The sequence below is a fragment of the Microtus ochrogaster genome, chromosome 4 (genome assembly GCF_000317375.1).
Source record: "Microtus ochrogaster isolate Prairie Vole_2 chromosome 4, MicOch1.0, whole genome shotgun sequence".
NCBI lineage: Eukaryota > Metazoa > Chordata > Mammalia > Rodentia > Cricetidae > Microtus > Microtus ochrogaster.
The window spans coordinates 58086374-58092900 of NC_022011.1; the positions used below are offsets into that span (position 1 = coordinate 58086374).

At 36.0% G+C, this 6527-nt stretch overlaps 1 protein-coding gene and 1 pseudogene across 1 annotated transcript in view; both read left to right on the forward strand.

Moving 5' to 3' along the window:
• The window catches only part of Arhgap15 (Rho GTPase activating protein 15), a 601354-nt gene that overhangs the window by 175592 nt on the left and 419235 nt on the right, over positions 1 to 6527 (forward strand). The gene's annotated exons all lie outside the window — the stretch shown is intronic.
• On the forward strand, positions 5893 to 6093 carry LOC113456009 (annotated as a pseudogene).

Here is a 6527-nt window from a genome sequence, read left to right on the forward strand (position 1 = left end):
CTGACCTGTGGGAAGTCCAAGGACCGCCCACCTCCATCCAGGTTTAGTAAGTTGAGCATCCAAACCGCCCAGGCCCCCCCAAAGCCAGCACGTGCTCTTGTAGACCAGGCTGGCCTCAAACTCCCAGAGATCCGCCTGCCTCTGCCTCCCGAGTGCTGGGATTAGAGGCGTGCGCCAGCACCGCCCGGCATTGCACTTAGTTTTTTAATATCAGTTGTGGACTACTTTAAGAGAACTTAACAAAATTCTAAATTGGTATATTTTTATGAGGCAAATGTTGATAAGATATTCCCGATGGATCAGATGTAGTAATCATAAATGTAGTGTATATATGTATGCACACAGATGTATAGATAGATAGATAGATAGATAGATAGATAGATAGATAGATAGATAGATAGATAGATAATGTATATCCATGATCAGAGACTTAGTACTTGCGTATCTTTTCACAATTTTTACTACATTATAGATTTTTTGTTCACTGTCTCTACAATAGTTTGAGGATATGATAATAAATGGAGCCTCCCTTACCTTTTTTTTTACCAACTTCATTGATTTATCACTTCCTTAAAGATGACAATATTATTAATAAATAAGATAGCAATGAGTATAAAAGTCACTTCTGTATGTAAGAAAAATCACTTGTTATGGGGGATAAGATATTTCCATCAACACTTTAACTCGTTTAGTTCATCTATCCTTATAGTACATGTCAGTAAATGTTTAATAACAAAACAATTCCATAATAAAAATTAGTTAATGAGAATTTAACATTAATGGAGTTGCTAGTCCAGTTGCTGTTGTAAATTTAATGATTATACATGTAACCTATACATATATAAAAATATATATTCAAATACATTACCATATATCTACTTATGTATGTACTGATATATAGGTACATGCATATATATAATAATTTTTAAAGGGTTGAGATGGTGAATGTGATACCATTTGATTAATCTAATTGTGTGTGAAATAGACATCCAAGGTGAGACCTTGTATAATCTAAACAGGTCTCTTTATCTTTAGACCTTGAGATGTATAAGAAGAAAGGCATAAATGTATTTCAAAGCTTGCTAACCTCTCTCTTTGAATCTACTAAATAGATAAATAACCTTTTCTCTTCATGTTGGTTAAAGGGTCAACTACAATGGATGTCAGGTGCATGCGAAGCTTTTAATTTTTCTCGCCTATTCATCTCTTTCCCATTTCTGTGTGGTTTGTATTTTCTATCTCATTGCTACCATGATTTAGCCCCGCCACCATTGTTGCTGCGAGTTATTGTTGCTGAGGGCCTCCAATGCAGCATGCTTTTCAGCATGACTTTTTTCTCAAAGTTATTTTTTTGTTAAACTTTCACAGGAAAAATGATAGCTAGGTATAAATAATACTTCTTGCTCTGCCTAAAAATAATTCAGACACTTTATATCCTTTTTGAAAATTTCAGTCCAATGTGGTGTGAAATTCTGGGCTGAAAAATCTGTATTTCTGGTGAAAATACTTATTTAACACAGAAAATGTGGAAATTGGAAAGTAGATCTACTTTATGGTCTTTTCTGACAAGTACTACCTGGAAGAATCAGAAAATTAGGGATTCTGAATATGCAGACAACTCTAAATTCTCTCAGACAGAGAAATTCCAACCCCTCCCCAGGAGACAGCTGAACTCAAGACAGTTGTGCATTCTCATAAAATGTCTCCTGTCAAAGAAAATACTTAACTGTGTAAATCATGAACTTGACCATGACTAAACTCTTATGGTTCTATATTCTAAGCATTTTAAATTGGGTAGGATAAACATAATGTCTACCATACTCAAGGAAAAATACAATAATATTACCTTGTAGACACATATGAAATTATAATGTTAAATATAGACATCCACGGGATGCTACAATTATCTTCTTATTCCCAGATTGTAGTCTTAACTCATTCAAGTAGACTGTGTTAAAAATACGCATCCAAAATAGGGCTTATTGGGTGTTGCCACTAAATCAAGAATATGATTTATCTTGTTTAAATCATATAAAATTTCAAATTTCATGAGTACAAAATGGTCAAACATATCACTGAAGTCTTTACACAGCATATTCTTTCTTAACTATAAATTTGACAAAGCAGTGAGAAAATATCCAAAAATGCTTGGTTATGCCAACTTGAGACACATCAATATTCTTTTTACAGTCTTTCAATTGTCAAGGTACTCGGTAGAAAAAAATAACCCCCTAATATGAAGAAAGGAGTAGAATGTTAGCACTCCAGGAGAAAATGGTCCTTCTATACAAATGGAATTTGAGCAACTGTTATAAACAAATTAAGGGTAATTTAAAATATATAAATATCATTTAGTGCCAAGAGAATGCCAATCAAATAAAACCAGTTGACACTCTCTTTAAGACATTCTCTACATAAGTTTATTTTATTATAAAAAAAACAATTTGCCCAAATTGAATTTTTAACTAAGATTTGTTTTTAATTTTTTGGGAAAAACAATTTTTTAAACACCTGTTTCATCATCATTTCATTCAAATCTGTTGGAAGAGCCTCAGAAATATTGGGCACACTGTGGATCTCTTATATAAGGATGCATTGCTTCTAGCCAAGTCAAAAATGCTAAATTTTAGTAAGGAAAGGCTTTCGTGTCTTTTCAAAAAAAAAAAGTGTAAGGAAGACAGAGAATCTTTCTGAAGTTTACGGGCAGTCGCTGAACAGAACGGTTACTATGACAGTGTTCAACTGAGAGGGAAGGGGACAAGCACACTCTTTATTGTAGAGGAAGTACAAACGCTCAGCTGCTCAGATCATAGAGTTGAGACCAGGTGGACATCTGCATTCGAATATTCCTCTGCCTTTACTGTTTGCTTATAAGTGCATTTAATCGATGCAAGCCACCGGAAACATTATCGGAAAATACGTTAATAAGGTCAGGCATTATGTATCAGTTGGGTATGGAGAACAAAGCAAAGAGCATGCACAAATTCTTCTGCATGGTCCCTGCCATCTGACCTAGTGCCTTGCAAACACTCAAAGGTATTATTCATCTCTCTCGTTACTACTTAGAAATAGGGATAGATACTCTAGACAAATGTGAATACTCTACTGCCTCCTCCACAGGATCTTGGATTTGTTTTTTAGAGTGGGAACAATATCTCACGAGCTTACTGATCATATCTATATTAGTTTTCTACTGCCTTACAGCAAATTCACCAAAGCCTGAAATCTAAAATGACTCACAGCCATCTCCTTAGTTTCTAGGTGCTTGAGTCAAGGCACTGAGCTTCTGGGACCCTCCCTGAGGATTCTTTGAGGCTTTAGCCAATATAATAGGAGGACTGCCTTCTCTCCTGAGCATTCTCTTGATAATCAGGGCACTGAAAGACCCTGAAGTTGTAGAGTGGGTTGATTGCTTTCTTCAAGGCCAACAAATGAATCTCTCTCAGAAAGATAATGATCAGTTTTTTAAAAATATTTATTTATTATGTATACAACATTCTGTCTGTGTGTATGCCTGCAGGCCAGAAGAGGGCACCAGACCTCATTACAGATGGTTTTGAGCCACCATGTGGTTGCTGGGAATTAAACTCAGGACCTTTGGAAGAGCAGGCAATGCTCTTAACCACTGAGCCATCTCTCCAGCCCTAATGATCAGTTATTTAAAATGTGTTTCTTTAGTTGGGTGGTGGTGGCAGACACCTTCAATCCTAGCACTTGGGAGACTGAGGCAGGCGGATCTCTGTGAGTTCGAGGCCAGCCTGGTCGACAGGAGCTAGTTCCAGGACAGTAAGTGTTTCTTTAAAAGTCATTTGGTTGGTTAAGGCCTCTCATTTGGCATATTCTTTTCATGTACAGTTTCTCTTCACTGACTACATGAGTGATAATCAGCAAACTGCAGGTCCTGTCTGCTATGAAGAGAGGGAATCACTCTGGGTTTTTCTGGGGACCATGCTCAAACTCTACTTACTACATCTCTAGACTTTGTCCACTTAACAATGTGCATTTAAGTTCGAAATTCTTGGTAAAATTTAAGTGCTGAGGCTTAGCAAAAGTGGAAGAATGCATAAGCTTAATAAGCACATGAAGTATCAACAGTTGATATATTCTTATCAGAATCTTTTGTTACACATCACACATTGGATGAAGAAGATTAGCTTGGATGCAGCTAGTGGGCAGGGTTTGTTTGTGTGAAAGGAGAAAAGCAGTCAAAAAAATATCTCAAATATCTACTGCAAATTGAGTCTGGTTTGCCTTTGAATGACTTCATTTGGAAAGAATCAAACCTTTTGGGGTCTTCATGAGAAAGCTGATAAAACAGCCATGTTGTGTCTCAGGACTACGGATGTCTTTACAGTGTTATTCCATTTGCGTTATCAGTTGCAAATACATGTACTGGTTAATGGAGTCTTCTGTTTGTGGAAACAGCTGAGTCACTCCTGGCCTTTGTTGAACACGAACCTACACAGACAATTTCACAGCTTTTCCCAGTAGGCACACTTAAACAGTGTTGGACAGCACATAACATATACACATGGAACTGTGAGAAATGGGTAAAATATTTTGACTCTTTCAGAGTCTTAGTTCTGTGCTGTAGCTACATGGTGTGGCAGGGGTAGAGGTGGAGAAAGAAACAGAATGGGAGCAAAATTTATCAACACTGAGTGGAGTCAATAAAAATAGCCATAGAAGTAGAATTAAATCGTATCTGAGCTTCTATCTTAGAATTTTATCTCACACGATATTGAACTATGTTCAACTTTTTCATGCAATTTTTGGACTAACAAAGCAATAAAAAATAAGCAAGAATTTGCTGGTAGAGATATCTGTGATGATGTTATAGGGTTCTCTCGGCTTCCTGTATGATAGTAGGCAAGTGAGTAAGAGACAGGTCATCTCAAAGCTACAAGTAATCTGCAAAACAACGATAATTGTGGGTAGAAAATGCACAATAAGATATATATGACTATATAGAATACATAAGTGGTTATTAATCTTTATATTGACATTGTATTGACATCAAAAATATATATGTATATTGGTTTTTCAAGACAGTGTTTCTCTGTGTTGCCCTGGCTATCCCAGAACTTGCTATGTGGACCACGCTGGCTTCTAACTCACAGAATTCCATCTGCCTCTGCTTCCTGAGTGCTGGGAATAAAGGCATGTGCCACCACCTGGTGCGTATGTGTGTGTATCTATATCTATATGATACATATATATGTGCATGTGAATTTTTATATTAAAAAAAATCCCTGATGGCTTTATCAAAGAAAACAGGAAATGAGCTGAGAAATCACTTTATGACTCTAGCAAGAAAGTGCATGTGACTACTGATTCTAAAGTCACTGTCATGTCATTGTTTCAAGACACTATTCAGTGAACAAGCTAAGAAATGGAATACAGCATGCGTACTCATGTCCTAGATGTGTAAGAAAGAAAATCAAGTGAGAAGGATAAATAAAAAAATGATAGCTATAAGAGGTTTGATGGTGAGTGAAATTTGATTTATCTCTGACCTTGTTAGTAGATAGGATATAAAAAAAATAATACTTATTGAAAAGTGAAAATTTCTATGAACTTTGTCTGATGTCTGTCACTTACTTCTGTCTGTATATCAGAATATTGCAAAAGGGGTTTTATTCCTTTAGTGACCTTCACAGAAGCAATAGAAATGATGTAAATGGAGTTTTCATGTATGAAAGCATAGAATATAAATAAATTAAAATGATAAAATAATAACATTTTTAATTAATTAATTCTATTTTCATTGGCCTGCATGTCTGTCTGTGTGAGGGTGTTGGGTCCACTTGAAGTGGAGTTACAGACAGTTGTGAGCTGTCATGTTGGTTCTGGGGATTGAACCTGGGTCCGTTGGAAGATCAGCTAGTGCTCTTAACCTCTGAGCTGCTTTTGGCTAAGATCTAGTGTAGTATCTGCTCTTTTCAGTTTAATAATATTCTTTAAAATGATGCCTAACCAAAAAATGAGAACATAATATTAAAATAAAATACAACTGGAACTCAGTGTGATGCACTTGCCTGTTACACATGAGACCTGACTTTGACTCCCAGTAATGCAGAAATTAGATTTTATATATGTATGTTCCATTCTGTATATACGTATATTCTAATAACACATGTGACTTATCCCATCATATAAACATACATACATATTTCATATATATCATATATGCATCATTGAAAGTAATTTATTCTGCAAATAGTTCTATTTCTGTAAAATCTGCCCTTTTTTTTATGGCCTAGCTATCTTTTTTCCCAAACATAAAAATGCTGTTTTTAAGGTTATCAAATCAAGTTCCAATATAGAAGAAAATCAGCAAGTTGAGCATCCAAACTGCCTAGGCTCCCCCAAAGCCAGTATGCGTAGTAGAATCAAAAACCCATTGCCACTGTTCTTGAGTTCTCAGTAGTCCTCATTGTCCGCTATGTAAGTCCGGTTTTATCCCATGCTTTTTCAGACCCAGGCTAGCTGGTCTTGGTGAATTCCCGAAAGATCATCCCCGTTGT